This window comes from Lutra lutra, chromosome 13, assembly GCF_902655055.1.
Source record: "Lutra lutra chromosome 13, mLutLut1.2, whole genome shotgun sequence".
NCBI lineage: Eukaryota > Metazoa > Chordata > Mammalia > Carnivora > Mustelidae > Lutra > Lutra lutra.
The window spans coordinates 64,886,896-64,909,594 of record NC_062290.1 but is presented as its reverse complement, the minus strand read 5'-3'; positions in this window follow the sequence as shown (position 1 = coordinate 64,909,594).

Below are 22,699 nucleotides of genomic sequence, written 5' to 3'. Positions count from 1 at the left end.
CCACTTCTGCTGACTTCTGCAGAGGGAGAAGCTGCTCTGAGATGCACGGTGTAGTTGCAGCAGAAGCTCCTTCTAATCCCACAGGAAACTCTGGAGAGAGGGTGGCCCTTCAGAATTTGAAATTGAGGCCAGGGGCAGGCCTGGTAACTCCACAATGACCCTGTATTGAATGTGGGCTGCTAGGGGCATGACCTTAGGAAAGACATCTCCCTTTGACTTGAAAGCAGCTTCTGTAGAGGGACAGCTATCAGCCATCAACACACTACATTCCCAGTAGCTGAGAGAACATGTACTGGGAAGATCTGGGTAGTTGGTACTGCACAAACAGGAAATAAACCTTCTTTTCCATGTAATATTGTATTCTCTATATAATATTTTACTTTATACGCAGAAAGAGACTTTAATATCCCTAGTAGTATGAGTCTCTTTTGATCATATTTTCTAGAATGTTCTGACTCCCTGAACTTTGAAACCAGCTAAGTATTTGCTTTAAATTGGTATAGAATTGCTTCAGATTACCCTTTAACATTTCCACCCCACTCATTTACTTCATATAAAACTATGTTTTCCCAAAATATTTTTAAACCTACAGACAAAAATGTCCAACTTATTTGAAGTTTCCTCACAAAACTATTCTCGATTGACTTTTGCTGAGTAATCACTTGTGGTTAAGAAATGAAGAATCATTAATAATATACTGGAAGTTTCAATCATGGTCTCAGTGCTTCTACAAAAAAATAAATTATAATGTAACTGGTGATATGGCTAAGGGTTCTGATTTTCCAGTTACTTTCTAATGCAAAGAGATGAAGCTAGGGAACACATATCATTTACAACAGAAAGAAAAAAAAAACTTACTGTGTTAACTCATTTATGTTTATAATTTAGTAGGATTTATAAATGACTTACACCTTTTTTTTTTTTCCAAAAATGAAGCCTACATGTGATAGCTCAGCAACATATCTTTGATGGTAGGGCATTTCTCACTCCTTAGTCACTCCTTACAATGGTACTCATCTTTAAGGCAGCAGCTCAGATATGCAAGACTAGTTCCTAGAACACTAAAGACCAATGACCTGACACCTGAAAAGTAGACAAGTTCAACAAAAGGTCTGGTTCTTCCCTCCACTTTAACCCTTCAGTACAAAGAAAGAAATAATAGCCTCACTATTTGAGGTCAATGCTGCAATGATGCTGAATGACATTTTGAAAATATTAGAAATTCTTAGTCCACTTAACATAAATAAAATCAAAATGAATAAATGAATCATAAGAAAACATCAATTGCATTATATCACCCTACATATCCTAGCCTGGATACACTATATTCATGGATACGGAACTGCATAATCAGCTAATTTCAGTGATCCAAATTTGATGAGTCACAGAAGTGAAAAGGAAGCCAGGACACAGGAAATGGAACAGATTTAATCCCAGTATTCAGTTAAGAACACCACAATGTAAAACTGATCATTGTGATCACTAGGGACAAACACCAGATCTCTAGGGAAAAAGAAAGTCATCCTAACTAGTTAGTACAAGGAGTAGATTAGGAAAATATCAGGCATGGTCTATCTGGACATAGGCAGAATATCTGATAAAGCCTCTCATAGTAACCCTGAGAATAAGAGAAATATTAGTTGGTTTCCAGCTAAATGGGATGCATTCATTGCTAGCTGAATTATCACAGTGCCAAAGAACACCTACAAAGCCTCTTGAAAAATGAGGGCAGAAAGAGCTGTAGCACATGTGGATGCAATACAGATTGTAAAAACAGCTGATATGAAGTCCTAGTGCCAACAGCATCCTGGCTGGCTCTCTGGTCAAGTCCATCTCTTTTCGGAAGGCCTGCAGCACTTTCCAATAGGGAGCCCTATCCCATTTGTTCTGATAATCCCTAGCATTGGCTTTCAACCCCGCTTGTTAATTAAACTGTCCTTTCTCATTCTGCCTGTGCCCCTATGGAGTATCCACAGAGCTAATATTTCTCTGATTGTAAAACTTGGTTTGTGATACAAACTTTCTCTTCCTCCACAGTCCCTTCATTTCTTATTAGCTCATGATGCCTCCTCTCTAAACCTTGAGGTTAGTCTACATTTTGCTCCTTGAACTCTCTGCCTTTGACTAGCCTTAGAATAGCCTTTAGACAAAAACAAAGCAAAGCAAAGCAAAACAAAACAAAAAACACCAAAAACAAAAAAACCCCTAATACTGTAAGGTTTTTAATAAATTTCAAAGTCTGCTATCTACCAAAAAGGACAATGCTAGTGGCATGCCACAAGGCATTGAAAAGAATGAAAAGAATGGAACCAGAGAGGGAGTTCTGCTATTAGACCTAAGGCTGATGATGGAGTGGAAATAAAAAAACAGGTCTAAAGGTAGTGGCTAGATTAGCTCATAAATGGAGCAGCTGGAAAGGAGCAGAGGTAGGAATGAAGGAGTCATTCCAGAACATTCCTCATATAAGGAAATGGAGAGCTCTGAGGGGGTGTGTTTTGTATAGTTTTGTAAGTGTTCTATATATGTATTTGATGATAGCCTAGGGTCAAAGTGGAAAGGATGTTGTTGTCAGTCTTTGGAGGTACTTAATAAAATAGTCATGTGGCAATCCCATGGAATGCTGCCTAAGGAAAAATATGACGCCATCTTCTGGAAGACAGCCTTGCTTTATTAATTCACTTATTATTTGGGATACCAAATTTTACACACTAGCAACTTCATCTCACTGTAGATCCAGGATAATTTGGGGGAGGGCATCATTCAAAATCATAGAGGTATGATTTTTTAAGACAGGTATTATAAAGAAATTTGAAAAGACAGAATTCTATGGCTGTGCGCTCTGAAACTCTAGCTATTTTCTCTAATAAACTGTGTATTTTAGGGGAGTGAACATTATTCCATTCCAATTCAGTAACTTAAATCATAGAATGATATGAATTTCTTTTCCAATGAGCCCTAGTTCTAGATGCTGTTGATTTCTGAAATAAGATCCTATATTAAAAATCTCTCAAGGTTTTATGATTGCCATTTGAAAGAAGGATGACACAGAATAAAGCTGTAATGGCTCCTACAGTCACATCAGAATTCATATTTCAAGCATAATTAGCATGACATTTTATTAATTTGATTTGAAGAATGATGCAAAACAATTCTTTATCTGCAAAAGAATTCCTTGTTTCACAGAGATTCAAAGTAAATTAGACCTTTAGATTATCATCAGTTATCTTTGCTCACATTTTATTATTAAAGTGAATCCTAATTACAGCCACCAAGAATTCCTTTCTTATTTCAAAAAATAATCTTTATTTTCATGAACTTAATAACTGAAAGACCATGGAAGTCAAATAAAATAAGTTACATTTATTAGTTAGTGATCATTGGTCTCGTTTTATTTCATACTTACAAACACCTGGAATATTTTACCAAAATAAATCAGATTATTTTAAGAGCATGAAATGACACAGAAAAGCTAATTAGGATTTTATTTATATATTCATCCAGAAGTCAACAAATATTTTTTGAAATCTATGGAGCACCCAGCCGTAAGCTAATACTACCAAAGTTAATTATTCTGTATTTTTAGTAATGTGTGTACAAAAGTGAATGATAATTTATTTTAGTATTTGCTGGTATATATGAATAAAATAAAATACTTGATATTTTATTGATATACTTATACTTGATATCATAAAAATACTTGAATCTCTCATCTAGCACTTCTCAACAGCAACGCAAGATCAATCACTAATTTAAGTTAGAAGTTGTAGCTAAGCATAAACTTCCTAAACTAACAAAAGATAAGATTAACAAATTTATAAATGATATTTGAGCAGGATCTCATCAATGTCACTCATGAACTTTAGCTACAATTTGGTCTTAACAAAATACACATACACAGACCCACACAATGAACATCAGTTTATTAATCTGCTATCAGAAACCCTTTTTTCATTTCAGAAGCACTTCTCCCCTACTCTTAGACTATGTGGTTTGAGTAGGGTGGCCTCTATCTTGTCTTTTCAGAGGTGAGCACACGACTGAGCCTGGTTGAGTCCATCCTTTCTGTTACATTGATTGGTTCAGAGATGATCAGATGGCCTAAGTCAGACTAATCAGAGCTCTCCATGCAACTTCTGGAAGCGCTGGGAAGGAATGCTTCTTCTAGGATTATAGAGGCTAAAAACCCTTAAGGGGATGTGGTTAAGGACAGCTGGTGTATATCTGAAGAGAACTTTGCAGCGAATGAATTTAAAAGAGAAATGGAGACTTGGAAGATGGAGAAAAAGAAAGCTTTTAGGGGGCGCCTGGGTGGCTCAGTGGGTTAAAGCCTCTGCCTTCGGCTCGGGTCATGATCCCAGGGTCCTGGGATCAAGCCCCATATGGGGCTCTCTACTTAGCAGGGAGCCTGCTTCCTCCTCTCACTCTGCCTGCCTCTCCACCTACTTGTGATCTCTGCCTGTCAAATGAATAAAATATTTTAAAAAAATAGAGAAAGAAAGAAAGCTTTTTAATGACATCAGCCTAACTTCACAACCTGTAGACTCCTTGAAAATCTGTTACATCAGTCAGTTGATTCCAGTTTGTGTTTCAGACTTGAATTGAATTTCTGACTTCTGCAACTGAGAGAGTACAGCCAATATACATATATACCCAAAGACTTATTAGCTTCTATTGTGAAATTTTTTTATACTATTATGTATTGCACACACACACACACACACACACACACACACACACACACAGTGCTATAGAAGCCTAGCATTTGCCTTGTAGATAATGACAAGAATCTCTGAGAATATGGTTTTCAACTCCATGGGCAGCGGAATTTTGCAGAAACTCAGACATTTTTTATCAGATTAATGTGTAAAAACATGTTCTGACTACTTGCAAAAACTTTTTTAGCCATTGACATAAATGTGACAATACTTCAAATTGTGCATCAGCTCTCCATCTGTGTAGTTTATCATTTCTGCCCCAGCTCTGAGACTCAGAAAACTTACATTTATCACAGAGTTGGAGTCACATGAATCACCCAACTTCCAAAATGTTGGTCTGAAAATGAGGTAGACACCTGTAGGTCCTTACTCATGACTATAAAGGCATCTGGTTTTGGCTGGAGCCATATTCCTTATCAATGCCAATTTGAGACTAGCTTAATTGTGCAATTTCTAAATCTCTGGCAGACAGCATATTGTCAGTTTGCTCAGCTCATAATTGTTTTCAGCTGCAAACAAATGCAAGGCTGACTCCATAGAGGTACGTGTCTTTTGTTCCTTTGATCAACAGCTTTGGTCTATCCCATCAAGATGCCATCAGTGCACGGCATCTCAATGTTGGCCACTTATGGCATATAATGTATATTACTGGGTTATTTGACATGCATGGCATATAATGTATATTACTGGGTTATTTGACATGCATGCTAGTTGCTAAATTTTCTTTCCTCACAAGAGGGTTGAATTGGAACCACCAAGCTACCAAGTGGGCCCATGCTGAGTTTGGAATTTCAAGGACCAAAACTAGGGCAGGGGAAAAGCCACGGTATGAATCTAAGTCAGCATACAAGCCTAATAAACTTCCTGAGTTCAAATCCCAGTCTTTTAAGCAAGTTACCTTATTTCCCCCCCCAAGTCTCAGTTTCTTCATTATAAAATGGAAAAACAGAAGAGTAATATCTAATCAGAGGTTTATAACAACAAAATTATATAATTCACTGAGGTGCCAATAAACATTAACTATTAACATTAATAGCTAGTTATAATAAATGTCAGTAGATACTAGTTAATAAATAAACATTAAGAATTAATGATCCGGGGCACCTGGGTGGCTCAGTGGGTTAAAGCCTCTGCCTACAGTTCAGGTTGTGATCCCAGGGTCCTGGGATCAAGCCCCATATCAGACTCTCTGCTCAGCAGGGAGCTGCTTCCTCCTCTCTCTCTGCCTGCCTCTCTGCCTATTTGTGATCTCTCTCTCTCTGTCAAATAAATAAATAAAAATCTTTTAATAAAAAAAATTGTTAAAAGAATTAATGATCCACAAACATTACCTATTAATATTATTGCTATTATCATCTAGAAAAGTCCTTTCATTTCCCTGAATTTCAGACTTCTTTACTGTAAAATGGGAGTTATAATCCCTGCCAACTTCCTGAAACTGTTTTTGAACTCAAATGAGAGCATTTACACAAAACCACTTTGCACAGTGTAAAATATATCAAGATACATGGTGTTATTAATTCTGCTGTTGTCTTTATTATAGGGGTACATTAAGTATATTGGGGGAAAATAGGTGTATATATATGTATTTTTTTTAAAGATTTTTTTCATTTAATTGAGAGAGAGGAAGAGACAGCGAGAGAGGGAATACAAGCAGGGGGAGTGGGAGAGGGAGAAGCAGGCTTCCTGCTGAGCAGGTAGGTAGCCCAATGCCAGGCTGGATCCCAGGACCCTGGAATCATGACCTGAGTTGAAGGCAGACGCTTATTGACTGAACCACCCAGGTGCCCCACAATAGGTATATTTGTATGTATTTAGTATCCAGCATGCCTCAGTCCTGGTCAGACACAATTTCTACTCTCTAAATACTTATAATCATGGAAAAGACTCAACAAAAATAATTATACTACATAAAACTTTTTTTCCTACTATTTTAACTAACAAATCCCTCTCACAATAATACAGATCAAAGCAATCTGAAAGAATTTTCTGTGACCAGTAATGCAAATGTTCTACATCTAGACTGTCCACACATATTACAAACAAACAAGATGAAGCTAATGTGAATAGAGAACTAAATTTTAAACTTTATTTCATTTTAATTAATTTAAATTTAAATAGCTACATGCAGCTATTGTACATTTACATATTAGATATACTTATATACAAAAACAAGTTTGGACTTTTCTCTGTTAATAGTGATACATGCTTTTTAATGTAAATTAATTATACAAGAAAAAGCATAATTTTAAAAGCTTACTATATTGACATTTGGGAGCCAAGAATATAGTAAAATTTAAGTTTAACTATGAATATGGTGTAAAATAGATTAAACAGTATTTCATTATGGATGTTTTCAATTCGTTTATTTTATAGACAAAAACTACAATTTGTATTTTCATATTTTGCTTAATTTGTCTGCTGGCGTATACTCTAATAGTAACCATGTAGTTAAAAATAGTCTTTATTCCCATACATATGAAAATCATTCTGACATTCTCCATTTAATAATGGTTTTTAATAATTCTTAAATCTCCTGATGTGCAACATGAGAATTTTTATCAAATGGATGCAGCTTACAGATTTGGTAAAATTCATATCAAAGCAAATTTTATAATTATTCATATTTTATCCTCCTCATTAACTGGGCATATATCAGTTTCTGTGTCCCCTATGTCCTAGTCTTAAATAATTGTCTAGCATTAGAATAATTTTATTCTTATCCTACAAAAAATAATTTACAGCTATATGATAGCCAAGTCTATCATGGCTGGTGATTAATGCTCAATTCAGTGTCTACCTAAGGGACTAAATTACACATTCTTTTGATTTTCACAATGTGCACTAACTACATATTCAAGAATTATATGTCCTCCTTTAAAGGGATTTTTTAAAAACAATTGCTTTAGGGGCCCCTGGGTGCCTCAGTTGGTTAAGGATCTGCTTTTGGCTCCAGTCATGATCTCAGGGTCCAAGGATTGAGCCCCACATCCAGCTCCCTGCTCAGGGAGGACTCTTCTTCTCCCTCGGCCCCTCCCCCTGATCATGCTCACTCTCTCTCAAATAAATAAAACCTTTTAAAATAAATAAATAAATAAATAATAAAATAATTGCTTTACCTATTGCTCTTCAATGTAGATTTCAACAGCACTATCATTGCTTATGATAGCATAAACTTCTTGGGAAACTATCTTGCTCTGAGAATTTCTCAAACCACTTGTTGAGAAAGGTTATCAAATAACATTGAGGTAGGAGAACAAATATTGCTAAAATGTTTATACTACCCAAAGCAATCTATACATTTAATGTAATCCCTATCAAAATATCAACAGTATTTCTCACAGAACCAGAACAAACAATCCTAAAATTTGGGTGGAACCACAAAAGACCCCAAATAGCCAAAACAATATTGAAAAAGAGAAACAAAACCGGAGGTATCATAATTCCAGACTTCCAGTTATATTACAAAGCTGTAGTGATCAAAACAGTATGGTATTGGCACAAAAATAGTCACACAGATCAATAGACCAGAACAGAAAGCCCAGAAATAAACCCACAATTATATGGTCCATTAATCTTCAACAAAGGAGGCAATAATATGCAATGAAAAAAAGTCTCTTAAACAAGTGGTACTGAGAAAACTGGACAGCTACTTGCAAATGAAACTGGACAACTTTCTTACATCATATGCAAAAATAAAATCAAAATGGATTAAGGACCTAAATGTAAGACCTGAAACCATTAAAAAAATCCCTAGAAGAGAGCACAGACAATAATTTCTCTGACATTAGCCATAAATACATCTTTCTAGATATGTCTTCCAAGGCAAGGGGGAAAAAAGCATAAATAAACTATTGGGACTATATCTGATGTAATATTCCTTTCTGAGTAATATTCTGAGTAATATTCCATTATATATATGGACCACATCTTCTTTATCCATTCATCTATTAAAGGTCATCTTGGCTCTTTCCACAGTTTGGCAATTGTAGGCATTGCTTCTGTGAACATTTGGGTACATATGGCCTTTCTTTTCACTGCATCTGTATCATTGGGGTAAATACCCAGTAGTGCAATTGCAAGGCATTGGGTAGCTCTATTTTTAATTTTGGGGGGAATCTCCACACTGTTTCCCAAAGTGGCTGAACCAAATTGCATTCCCACCAACAGTATAAGAGGGTTCCCCTTTCTCCACATCCTCTCCAATATTTGTTGTTTCCTGTCTTGTTAATCTCTGCCATTCCAACTGGTATAAGTAGTATCTCAATGTGGTTTTGATTTGAATTTCCTTGATGGCTAATGATGATGAACATTTTTTCATGTGTCTGTTAGCCATTTGTATGTCTTCTTTGGAGAAGGGTCTGTTCATGTCTTCTGCCCATTTTTTGACATGATTATCTGTTTTTGGGTGTTGAGTTTGAGGATTTTTTATAGATCTTGGCTATCAGCCTTTTTGTCTGTAGTGTAATTTGTGAATATCTTCTCCCATTCCGTGGGTTGCCTCTTTGTTTTGTTGACTGTTTCCTTTGCTGTGCAGAAGCTTTTTAACCCATTCATTCTTTAGTATGATGCTTTTTATCCTCCAAGGATTTGAGTTCCTTCCAAATTTCCCCTTTGATTGGGATCCAATTTCAAAGCATTATGGTCTGAAAATATGCAAGGAATAATCCTAATCTTTTGGTACTAGTTGAGACTTGATTTGTTGACCCAGTATGTGAGATAATCTGGAGAATGTTCCATGTGCACTGGAGAACAATGTGTATTCTGTTGCTTTGGGGTGGAATGCTCTGTACACATCTGTGAAGTCCATCTGATCCAGTGTGTCATTCAAAGCCCTTGTTTCCTTATTGATCTTCTGCATAGATGATCTGTCCATCACTGTGAGTCAGATGTTACAGTCCCCTACTATTATTGTATTATTATTTCTGTGTTTCTTTAATTTTGTTATTGGCTTATATAATTGGCTGCTCCCACATTAGGAGCATAAATATTTATAATTGTTAGATCTTATTGTTGGATAGACACTTTAAGTATAATGTAGTGTCCCTCTTCATCCCTTACTATAGTCTTTGGTTTAAAATCTAATTTGTCTAATATAAAGATTGCTACCCCAGCTTTCTTTTGATGTCTATTAGCATGACAAATGGTTTTCCACCCCCTCACTTTCAATCTGGAGGTGCATTTGGGTCTAAAATGAGTCTCTTACAGACAGCATATCAATGGATCTTGCTTTTTTATCCAATCTGATACATGTGGTTTTTGACTGGAGCATTTAGCCCATTTAAATTCAGAGTAACTATTGAAAGATATGAATTTAGTGCCATTGTATTACCTGTAAAATCGCTGTACTTACAGATTATCTCTGTTTGTTTGTTTTTTTAAAGATTTTATTAATTTATTTGACAGAGATCACAAGTAGGTAGAGAGGCAGCCACAGAGAGAGGAGGAAGCAGGCTCCCTGCTGAGCAGAGAGCCCGATGCGGGGCTCGATCCCAGAACCCTGGGATCATGACCTGAGCCGAAGGCAGAGGTTCCAACCCACTGAGCCACCCAGGCGCCCCAAGATTGTCTTTGTTTATTTCTGGTTCTTTTCTTTGGGTGCTCTCTTCACATACAGGGTCCACTTTAATATTTCTTGCAGGCTGGTTTAATGATGATAAATTCTTTTAGTTTCTGTTTGTCCTGGAAGCTCTTTATCTCTCCTTCCATTCTGAATGACAGCCTTGCTGGATAAAGTATTCTTGGCTGCATGTTTTTTTCATTTAGTACCCTGAATATATCATGCCAGCCCTTTCTGACCTCCAGGTATCTGTGAATAGGTCTGCTGCCAGTATAATGGTCCTATCCTTGTAGGTTAAGGACCTCTTATCTTGGGCTGCTTTCAGGATTTTCTCTTTATCTCTGAAATTTGAAAACCTCACTACTATATTTTGTGGTGTTCATCTATTTCTGTTGATTCTGAGGGAGGTTCTCTGTGCCTCCCAGACATAAACGTCTCTTTCCTTCCCCAAATTAGAGAAGTTCCCAGCTATGATTTGTTCATATATACCTTCTGTTCCTCTCTCTCTTTTTCCTTGTTTCACTTTATGGTATCACTGATTTCTCAAAGCCTCCCCTCATGGTCCATTAGTTGTTTTTCTCTCTTTTCTTCAGCTTCCTTCCTTTCCATCATTTTGTCTTCTATGTTAATGACTCTCTCTTCTGCCTCATTTACCCTATCTGTTAGAGCATCCATTTTAGACTGCATGTCAGTTAAAACATTTTTAATTTTGGCCTGATTAGATTTTATTTCTGCACTAAGAAATTCTCTAGTGTCTATCATGCTTTCTTCAAGCCCAGCCAGTAACTTCATAATCATTATTTTGAATTCTAGGTTTGACATTTTATTTATATCCATATTGATTAGATCTATGGCAGGGAGTATTACTTCTGATTCTCTCTTTTGCTGTGAATTTCTCCTTCTAGTCATTTTGTCCAGAGAAAAATAGATAAGCAAGTGAATAAAATCAAAAATATAAACCATAGTTTCAGCAAAATACACACTAGACAAATCCAAAGAGGTTAGAAACCCAAAAAGAAAAGAAAAAAAAGGGAGGGGGCAGAGAGAATATAATCTTACAGGTGAACAAAACAGGGTGACCCACATGGTCCTGGGTATGTTTTGGTCTGTTTATTAGAAGATGCTAAATCCCAAAACTGTATAGACAGAAAAACATACATATGCAAAAATAAAATTGAACATAGTAAAAGGAAGCCAAAAATGAAGACTATATCTATAAAATGTAAATGGACAAATGAAAATGTTAAAAAGACTTAAAAATAGTTGATATACTAGTTTAGTTGAAAAGAAAAAAAAAGAAAAAGAAAACTATAAACTGAAAGACTAAAGACTCAGAAGAAAAAAACCTCAAATTCTATATACTAGTTTCCCCTAAAGTAGGAGTTTTTCAGTTCTGAGTGATCCATTAACTTGGTACTTGCCTGAGGGTGAGGGGTGGGGAAGGGGTTTGCAGGGAACATTGGTACTGCACTGATTCTCTGGTGTCTTTGCCTGGGTAGAGTCGTACCACCCTTGCCAGGGAGCTCAGTGCAAGCTATTTCAGGTTGCTCTATGTGACATTTGTTCTCTGAAGCCTTCTCGAGCCACTTTAGAAGATGAAAAAAATTAGTAAAAATGGCAACACCACAATCTCCAGTCCCAGAGCTGAACTATCGTTGTCCCCACTCTTCAGTGCACCCTCAGGGAAAAGCAGTCAATCCCTTTTCTGTACACCAAACTGTGCAGAGTCCTGCGGTGCATATCCATACCAATCCTCCGAGGGAGGGTGGGGAATCACTGCAGAACTACCACTGGCTGGGCTCCTGCTCAGGGAGCAGTTGCCCAATCATTCGCACTCCTCTGCTGCTCCTCCTGGGGAAAGGAGCAGGGTCTCCCAGCAGTTGTCGCTTGCTGGGCCCCTGCTTGGAAAGTGGTTGCCCAATCCTGTCCAGGTTCATGGTTTATGGTAACACATAGCTGAGAGCCAACTTTGGGGCTCACTAATTGTAGCCAGATTCCCAACTCCAATGCTTGGGAACTCTGTTGTACTCAGGTACCCCTGTTCTTTCTATGACCCTGGGAAGCCTGTGACCACACTGTTCCCACCTAGGATTCTGTCCTGCTTCACCACTTGAGCACCTTTCAGGCAGGAACTCCCCTCACAGCAGAATTCTAAAACTTCCGATTTTGCATTCCACTGCTGTATCACTTTCTAGTGGCTGGCTTACAGAGCGCCCCACGCCCACCCCATGTGGTTTATCTTCTGATATATCCTCTCAGAGTCACATCTCCACACCTTCTACCTTTTAAAAAGTGATCATTTTTCTATCTGTTGAATTGCTGCAATTCTTTTTTTAGATCTCAGTTTGAATTCATAGGTGTTCAGAATGATTTGACCTAGCTGAATTTTAAGGGAGCAGATGAAATTGTGGTCCCCTACTCCTGCCATCTTCCCTCCAATCTCCCTAGCTTATTCTTAATAATGTAGTTCCACTTGTAAGTACAGGCTGGAGAAATCTCAACAAAGGGTAGAGGAAACATGCTGTATACTTATGAACCTTGCATTCGTTTTTAATGAGATATGAGGTATGGGTCATTTCATTTTTTTGCATATGAATGTATACTTATTCCAGCACTATCTATTGAAAAGACTATCTTTCTATTGAGTTATCTTGACACCTTTGTTGAAATCTGATCATATTTTTATAGATCTATTTCTAGACCTACTAGTAGTTCAGTTCTATCAATCTATATAACTATCCTCTCACCAATACTACACCCTATCTTGATTACTATATTTTTATATTAAGTTTTGAGTAGTCCCCCAATTGTGTTAATTACAAAACTCTAGGTCCTTTGTATTTTCATAACATTTTAGAAGCAGCTTGTCAATTTTAACAAAAAAAAAAAAAAAAAAAAGCCTGCTGGGATGATATGATACTTTACGTGGAAAACCCCAAAGATTCCACTCCAAATCTGGTAGCACTTGTACAGGAATTCAGTAAAGTGTCAGGATATAAAATCAATGCACAGAAGTCAGTTTAACTTCTATACACCAACAAAACAGAAGAAAGAGAAATTAAGAGTCAATCCCATTAATAATTGTACCCCAAACCATAAGATACCTAGGAATAAACCTAACCAAAGAGGTAAAGAATCTATACTCAGAAAACTATAAAGTACTCATGAAAGAAATTGAGGAAGACATGAGATCATGACCTGAGCCGAAGGCAGAGGCTTAACCCACTGAGCCACCCAGGAGACCCGCCATTGGAACTTTGATAGGAATTACAGTGAATCTATAGATCTCTTTGGGCAGAAGGGAAATTTTAACAATATCAATGAACATGGAATCTCTCTCTAGTTATTTGTCTTCTTTTAAATTTACTTTATTGATGTTTTATCATTTTCAGTGTGTAGAAAATAATGGTTACTAGGAGCTGGCTGTGAAGAAGATGAAGGATACTGATCAAAGGATACAAACTTTCAGCTACAAAATGAATAAATTTGGTAGATCTATTGTACAACATCGTGATTATGGTTGATGATAATGTATTTTATAATTGAAATTTGCCAAAAAAGTAGATCTGAAGCATTTTCATCAGACCAAAAATAAATAAATAAATAAATAAATAAATAAATAAATAAATAAATATATGAGGTGATGGATATATTAACTAGGCGGATTGTGGTAAGCATGTCATAACGTATATGGACATCAAAACATCATGTTATACATCTTAAATATATACAAAAATTTTATTTGTCAATCATACCTCAATAACGCTGGGGGAAAAAATAATTTTTAAAAAACCAAAGTATATTTCCTATAGATCTTCCACTGATTTCTTTTATCAGAATAAAGACTTTCCCTTCAAGTTCCAGTTTGGTGAGAGTTTTTATCAAGAACGGATGTTGAATCTTGTCAAACAATTTTTCTGCATCTATTATGATGATCATAATTTTTTTTAATCTTCTGATATGGTAATATTGAACTGATTCTGAATGTTAGACCAACTTTGCATGCCCAGTATAAATACCATGTGGTTATCACTACTCCTTTTAAGCCACAATTATTATGTTTTAGTCACTATTTTTATCACTTCACTATTTCAGCAAGTATTTTTGGTATGTTTTTTTTCTATTTTATGTGTTGGTTCAGGTCATTAGAAGGGAGTAATGAGTAAAGCCAGAAAAATCTCTGCCATTCCGGAACTTATATGGTGCCAGGGCATAAGGGGAAAGTAAAAAATAAACAAATGATCTCAAATGGTATAAGAGAGTTTCAGGTACTATGCTTAAATAATGACAATGTCTTTATTTTATAGAACTTCAAGTTCAGAAACAGTACAGGCTCCAAGCAAGTTTTAATAGTGGCTCAATGATGTTCTCAAAAACCCATATACCTTTCCTCACTCCACATTCTCCAATGTCATCTTTACCTAAGATTGAGCCTCCCTTATGATCATGATTAGGCTGCCAGTAAGCTCGTTTTTGTGATTTGCCTATTCAGGTTAAAAAAGTTAAGAAGCTAAAAAATCACCTGCAAGACTCCCTTACAGCTACATTTCTATACAAAAATTCAGTTCTGACAATTAGAAACACTTGTTTGAGGTTTGGAAGGCAGGAGTGAAGCAGACTATTTTCTATACCTCATTTGGCTGATTCAGCTGGCAAATACAGTTGAGTTTTCTCTGCAGCACTGTGCATTCTCCCTTTCCTGGTTGATGAGCAGTTACAGGGGTAGTTGAAGGGGCAACACTAATGTTATGTTTTGTTTTGTTAATCAATAAATTAAAGCAATGATGCCCATGTTCTGGCTCACACGCTTACAAAGACAGTTGCAGTGATCAATGGCTGTGGGAATTTCTGAATTCTGCCATAGCTCCAGTAGTGATCTCAGAGGCCCAGTGGGTCAGTTCTGTATTTTTCTCATTTTTTAAAATTTTCCTACTTTAATTCCAGTAGAGTTACCATAAAATGTTATATTAGTTTCAGGTGTACAATACAGTGATTTGACAATTGTATACATCATTCATATTTATATAGATCAATTGTAACATTGGGATCAATAATCTCTTCTCAGAAGAGTCTTCTATGGGTTATATTGAATAATACTTGAGAAAACACTTCCCAGAGATCAAGGTACACAGAAATCACTTAATGGTTGACTCTGAATCTGATGTGAACTTCACTCACAGTTGTATCTCAATGTCATGAAGTACAAATGCCAAAGATTCTTGGATTCCAGCAGCATAAAGCAAAATCATAACATTTTAAGTTTTAAACCTCATTTAAATTAACTAAAACTTAATGCAGAAAAAAATAATGGAGACTAGAAAGAAGTTTTTTTGAAGAAAGTTAAACCATATTGCTAATCAATAGTAATCATTTCCCATGAAAGAAATTTACTTTTGACTGAAAATGAACAAGTTGTAGTTAATGGTGGGATCTACTGCTATATTAATATAACTTCTGTGAAATGCCATCAGCTTTCTCTGCTTCAGTTCCTCTATCTTTAAAATGGTAGTTATAGTTATAGTTGATGACTTTTATGACTGTCAAATTAAAAGTTATGTTTGTTCACAGTGGGAGAGATGGATTTGTGGATTTTAATAACATCTCCTCCATGCAGCATTGCCAGCAACAGAAAGTCCCTAGGACCTGAGCACTGGTAGGAATGTGTACTCATATAATCAACGTTATATTTATGAGTTTATAAAATAACATTAATAATGTCCCTTGTCTACCATACTGTCCCAAAGTCTTTTCCTTCCACAGCTGGTGAGAGGAAAATCATCCTTACAACTTTGTGAACCACCTTGAAAAGTGATTTCAATGGGAGCAGAGAGGCTTGCAAAGATAATAATGGACATCTAAGGAGTGCTTAAAAAAAAAAACCAAGTCTGAGGTTTTGTGGTTCTGAATATCAAGAGAAGTCCCAAGTACAACCAGATCATCTGCTCAAGGAGACCTTGCCCATGTGAATGAAGCAGTGTGTGCCTAGGGTCCTCAACAAAATTGTCTCCTTTAATGTCTGGTTTCAAGGCAAGAAACACAGCTAATGAAACTGACCTTCTGTCCAGTAAGCACACTGGATAATTTTTTCTTCCTAATTATGCTTTTGTTTGGGGCTTCCCCCATGTGCTATTCAACATAATTGACCCTATGTCCAGAAAAGCAGAAATTTACTTGAATTCAGGGTTCACTGTCATTTATAAAGCTTTCTACTACAGGCTGGAGACTCAGAATATGGTTGCAATTCACAGACAGCTTTTATAGTAAGGTTCACTAAAGCATCCCTCCCAGAAATGCCAGCATACTAAAGAAAGTGACTAGGAGTCATAGTTCCATGAATTCTCTATGGGTCTCCTGGAAAGACAGTGGAGGGAGCATTGTAAATGATGGTTTGTGCCCAGGACATTGAATGTAGACTCTGAGCAAGAAGCTGGAGTGGACACTGCTCGTAGAGCTACCCAGAACCCCCCTGATCTCTTCTGTTCTTTCTTTGTGACCCTTCCTTAGTTCTGGGGTGCTTTTGATCCAACAGCCCACTCCTGCAATGCTAACTTGGATGACTTAGCCCGGGGCTGCTGGAACCACTTACCCAAGCATGCAGAAAGCCAAAAGTGCCTGGAAGTTAACCTCTCCAAAGGAAGCGACTGAAGAGTACAGATGTATGAAGGCTCAGCTCTCTTCCTCAGGGGAAAGACAGCACTGAAGCATAATATATATCTTTACATACTACATATAGTAACAAGACGAAGACACCTTTTGTGGGACCTCTCAAATTGTACAGATAGATGCTTTTGTCTTATTTCTAGTACCACCTCCCCTGATCCTTACTAGTTTCTCCTGGGAGTACTTCTTTAATCAGTCACTTACACACAAATCTCTTACAAGTCTTACTGACAGAGATCAAAATAGGGTAAATCCTGTCTCTTAGGAACTGCTATGGACCAAAAGCAGCAAACATAAAAGAGAATGTAAGGATGTACTGTGTTCATAGCACCATTATTCACAATAGCTAAAACATGAAGTAACCCAACTGTCCACCAGTGGATGAAAGGATAAGTGAAATATGGTATATACAAACAATGGAATATTATTCAGCTCTAAGAAGGAAGGAAATTCTATTATATGCTACAACATGGATGAACCTTGAAGACATTATGCTAAGTGAAATAAGCCAGTCACAAGAAAACAAATAGTGTATGATTCCATTTACATGACGTACTCAAAGGAGTCAAATATATAGAGACAGAAAGTAGAATGTTGATTGCCAGGGGTTAGGGTGAGGGGTGGAGGAATAGGAAATTATTGTTTAAGTGATATAGAGTTGCAGTTTTATAAAATGAAAGGAGCTCTGAAGTGGATAGTGGTGATCGTTGCATAACAACATGAATATACCACTGAAATATAAATATGGTTAAAAGTCTATTTTACCACAATAAAACAGTGGAGATGAAAATAAGAATGTAAGGGGGTACCTGGGTGGCTCAGTGGGTTAAGCCTGTGCCTTCAGCTCAGGTCATGATCTCAGAGTCCTGGGATTGAGCCCCACATCGGGCTCTCTGCTCAGTGGGGAGCCTGCTTCCCCCTACTCTCTCTCTGCCTGCCTCTCTGCCTACTTGTGATCTCTCTGTCAAATAAATAAATAAAATCTTTAAAAAAAAAAAAAGAAAATAAGAATGTAAGGTCTAGAAGTCATTTGTGGAACACCGGATACACTTGGAGAGAACTCTAAGAGGTATGATACTATATGGTGCCTATGGAATACTTCTCAGTGCCGGCTCAAGGAAACGGGCTGTACATTCCAGACATCCAAAGAAGGGCATCAAAACTTACAGAGTCAAATGGCCCTCCCTAGAATCAACAGACTTCCTAAGAGTGGCTAGGTTAATATTAGAGCAAGTAGGATATCAAGATTGCCTGGTTGGTGAATGGAGATCAGACACCAGCAGCTATAAGACTTTAATAATATCCAGTGAGAATTTATGAGCTACCTGGAGATAGGTTCCCAGGGATTCGTCTGGGTGGGGGCTCTGAGTCTGTCAGTTTGTAACATCTTCTAGGAAATATGACATGCATACAAGTCACCCCATCAGAAAAGGCAAAGCATGATGTATGCCATAAGGAATATACAAGTTGAATACTATGAAAATGCAGAGTAGAAGGAAATTGCTTTCAGAGGAGATCTGCAGCAGCTGAGACCATGTGAACAAAGGCACGGAAATGGTATGTTGCAGGTCATAATCATCTAGAGATTTAGGAAAAGCTGCGATATAAGTTACAAATGCCATGGTATAGTGATTAAAGCATTTATTGACTCCAGCTAACCCTAGAACTTACTCAAGTGTTACTCATATTTAAATGTCACACGTCAACACTCAAGCATGGCAAATGTTCCCAAGATATACAAAGTCATTTGTTACACATGCTCATAGGTCACACACCAGTTCAAAATTTCTATTCACTGTCTGCTTAGCCAGAGTGCTGAAGGGAAGGTTTCAGCACAACAGTCAGATTCATTTTCTTATGTAAACTTCCCTCCTCAAGGATTCTCAGTGTAAGGCCTTTTGATCCAAAGGGAAGGCCCAGTCCAACAGGGGTTTTTCACTTTTACCCTCTCAAAGTACATGCTAATTAAATACACACCTCCAGAAACTCACAAGGTGATGAAAGCTTCCCCCAAAAGAAGTTTTTGCTGGCCTTCACAGCATTAATAACAATAACTATGGTCACTTTCTATCACATACAAACTCAGAACATTAACAAACTCAGAAGCCTTTCATTGATCACAATCCATACGGAGGCCTGTTAAATAATTTGAAAATAAAAACTGCTGGGGGTAAAACTCTACATTCACAATCTTCTCAACTAAACCTAATGCTTCCTAGAAATATGTAACTTCCCAAACAGAATAATGAAGAAACAGAACATATGAACAGCCCAATTACCAGCAATGAAGTTGAATCAGTAATCAAAAAACCCCAAACAAATAAAAGTCCAGGACCAGATGGCTTCACAGGTGAATTCTACCAAACATTTAAATAAGAGTTAATGTTCTTCTCAAATAAACAAACAAACAAACAAACAAATAAAGAAGGAAAGAAGGAAGGAAGGCAAGCTTCCAAATTCATTCATGAGGCCAGCATTACCCTGATACTGAAACCAGATAAAGATACTACAAAAAAGAGAACTCCAGGCCAATATCTCTAATGAACATAGATGCCAAAACCTTCAATAAAACAGCAAACCAAATCCAACAACACATTAAAAGGGTCATATCAAGTAGGATTTATTCCTGGGATGTAAGAGTGGTTCAATATTTGCAAATCAAGCAACGTGACACATCACAACAATGAGAGAAATGGTAAGAATCATATGATTATTTCAATAGATAGAGAAAAAGCATTTGACAAAGTACAACACCCATTCATGATTAAAAAAAAAAAAACAACAACACCTCCCCCAAATTTCTTGTCTCATTGAGTGGCACCATAGTCCAACCAAGTGCCCCAGCAACATCCTGTATGTCATCCTTGCCTCCTCCCTATCTCTGTGATATCTCTGTGATCAATTAATCACCATATCCTGTTATACCAGCCTTATTTATATTGTTCCATTCTCTCCCCTTTTCCCCATCTCCATTTCCATTGCTTTAGTTTAAGTATGACCACAGCTTACTGACTACTTTGACAACCCCCCACATTCAGTTGGTTCTCCATATTACAGTCAGGTCTTTCTGAAGTATAGATAGTAAGAACAAACTCCAAATTCTTTACATGACAAACATGGCTTTGTCAGAGTCACAACATGAAACTCATGACAAACTCAAACTGGAAAATTGGAATATAATGAAGAAAATTTATTTTTAAATGATTGGGCAGAATTTAGAATCTAGTAAGGGTGGGGTTACAAACTGCCTCTGTTTGTCCAGGACTTCAGGTTTCCTGGGATTCAGGACTTCCAGTGTTAAAACTTACAAGTCCCACAAAAACCCCGTTCACACTCAGTCACAACCAGGAACCATTACCATCCTAGGGTGCTTGAAAGAGCATGAAAAGGGTATGGTTGCCAGAATCCAGAGAGGAAAGCTGTTTGGAGACCACAAGAGCTGTGACATTTGGAAGTAGAGCAAAACTCAACCAACAGATAGCCATGGGAAGAAAGCCAGAAAAATAAAAACCCACAGCTCACACTCATCATGCTGCCCCATCTCCTACTGGTGCCTCCCACGGACCTAACTAGGAGGTATGGGCAAAGGAGATTGCTTGGCGTTGTCACATGGGTCAGTCTAAGGAAGGCAGAAAAGGGAAAACCAGAGAGGTGGCAGCAGCAGAAGGACTCAGTCTGAAATCTTGGGCTTTGAAGATAGAGGAAGGGGGCCATAGTACAAGGAATACAGGTGGTCTCTAAAAAGCTGAAAGAGTTGGGATGCCCAGTGGCTAAGTCAGTTGAGCATCCAGCTTTTGATTTTGTCTCAGGTTATGATGTCAGGGTCATGAGACCAAGCCGTGCATCGGACTCCACGCTCAGTGGGGAGTCTGCTTCTCTCTCTCCCTCTGCCTCCGCCCCTCCTCTCTCATTCTCTCTCTCCCTCTGTATCTCTATGTATCTCTCTCCCCCCCCCCCATAAAATCAATCAATCAATCAAATCTTTTTTTTAGAAAGCTGGAAAAGTCAAGAAAATGAATTATCTTCTGGAGCCTCAAGAAGACCACAACCCTGCCCACACTGATTTTACTCCCGTGTAGCCCATTTCAAGCTTCTGATCTCCAGAACTATAAGAAAATAAATTTGTGTTGTTTTAAGTCATGATTATTATGGTGATTTGTTACAGCAGAGATGGAAACTACATAGAAGGAAACTTAGAGGGCATCTAGGCCAACATGTGAGCCAATATATAAGATGAACCAGGACTGTGGGAAGTTACTTCACTCTGCTGTTAGTGTGGAGTTTGGGAAGGTCTTTGACCTGAGAAGTCACATACTCAGAGCCATGCTTCAGGAAGAATTATTCAGTCCCCTCCTACTCTAGTATAGGTGAGACTGCAAAGAGGAATGAAAGATAATCAGTTAGAAGGCTATTGTGAATGTCTGGTTAAGAAGTGAGGGTTTAAAATGAGGTGGAGCCAGTAGACAGGGGTAGGAAGACAAACAGGCAGAAATGTTGTCATCATATAAAGAAAAGGACTGTTGGGAGTGAGAGTACACCTGGAGCCAGCATGCTTGAAAAAGGTAAGGGATCTAAGAGAAACTGGCCAGAGGGCTAATAGTATCCGTGACAAAATATTACAAGAAATTTCAAACTTTTGTTTGACCATTTGAATGAAAAAAAATAATTTAAATGTTTCCATGGGGTTTCATATCCACCACACTAACAAACTCCATCTTAAAAAGACCAGCAATGAGGGACTCCTGGGTGGCTCAGTCAGCTGAGCATCTGACTCTTGATTTTGGCTCAGGTCATGATTTCAGGATCCTGAGATCAGCCTGTGTAGGCTCCACGCTAGTGGGGAGTCTGCTTGAGAATCTCTCCCTCTGCCCCTCCCCCTGTTCTCACACGCCCACTCTCTTTCTCTAAAATAAATAAAATCTTAAAAAAAAAAAAAAAGCCCAGCAATGATGTCACTTGTAACCAAGACAAATGAATATATTTTGTCCTCATCTCATTCTCACTCTTAGCCGAGCCACATTCTCCTTATTCAACACAGTAATCTGCTCGCTCAGCCAACAGCCCATTCTCCTAGGTTTCTCACACTCAGTCTCCTTTGTGGGCTCCTCTTACTTCTTCCTCTATCTAAATATCAGAGCTGATCCCCCGGCCGTTCTCTGGTCCACATTCTCCTCCTTCACTTTATCTTTTTGTTTTTTTAAGATTTTATTTATTTACTTATTTGTGAGAGAGAGAGAGAGGTCAGTGGGAGAAGCAGACTCCCTGCTGAGCAGGGAGCTGGATGTGAGACACGATCCCGGGACTCCAGGATCATGACCTGAGCTGAAGGCAGTCGCTTAACCAACTGAGCCACCCAGGTGCCCCTCCTTCATTTTATTTATTCCCACAACTTTAAACACACTAACACTGCAGTCTCCTCATTTTACATCTCCATCCCAGAACTCTCTTCCAAGCTTAAGCCTCATATATCCAACTGCTTAATTGGTATCTTTACTCGAATATTTTTAAATCCATCTCAATTTTAAAGTACCAAAATTAGAACACTTAATTCCTCACAAAAAGCTCTGTTCCTCCGCCAATCTCCTCATCCTATACTTTGTCCCCAGATGGTCAAGCCAAGCCAAATTAATTTTTTTCTAAATGCCTATATCCAGTCCCAAAGTATTCCTTGTGGGCTATGCTTCCAAAATATATCCTAGGTCTATCCACTTTCCCCCTTTTCTACTGCTAGCATCATGTCCAACTTCAGTCTTTCATCTGTATG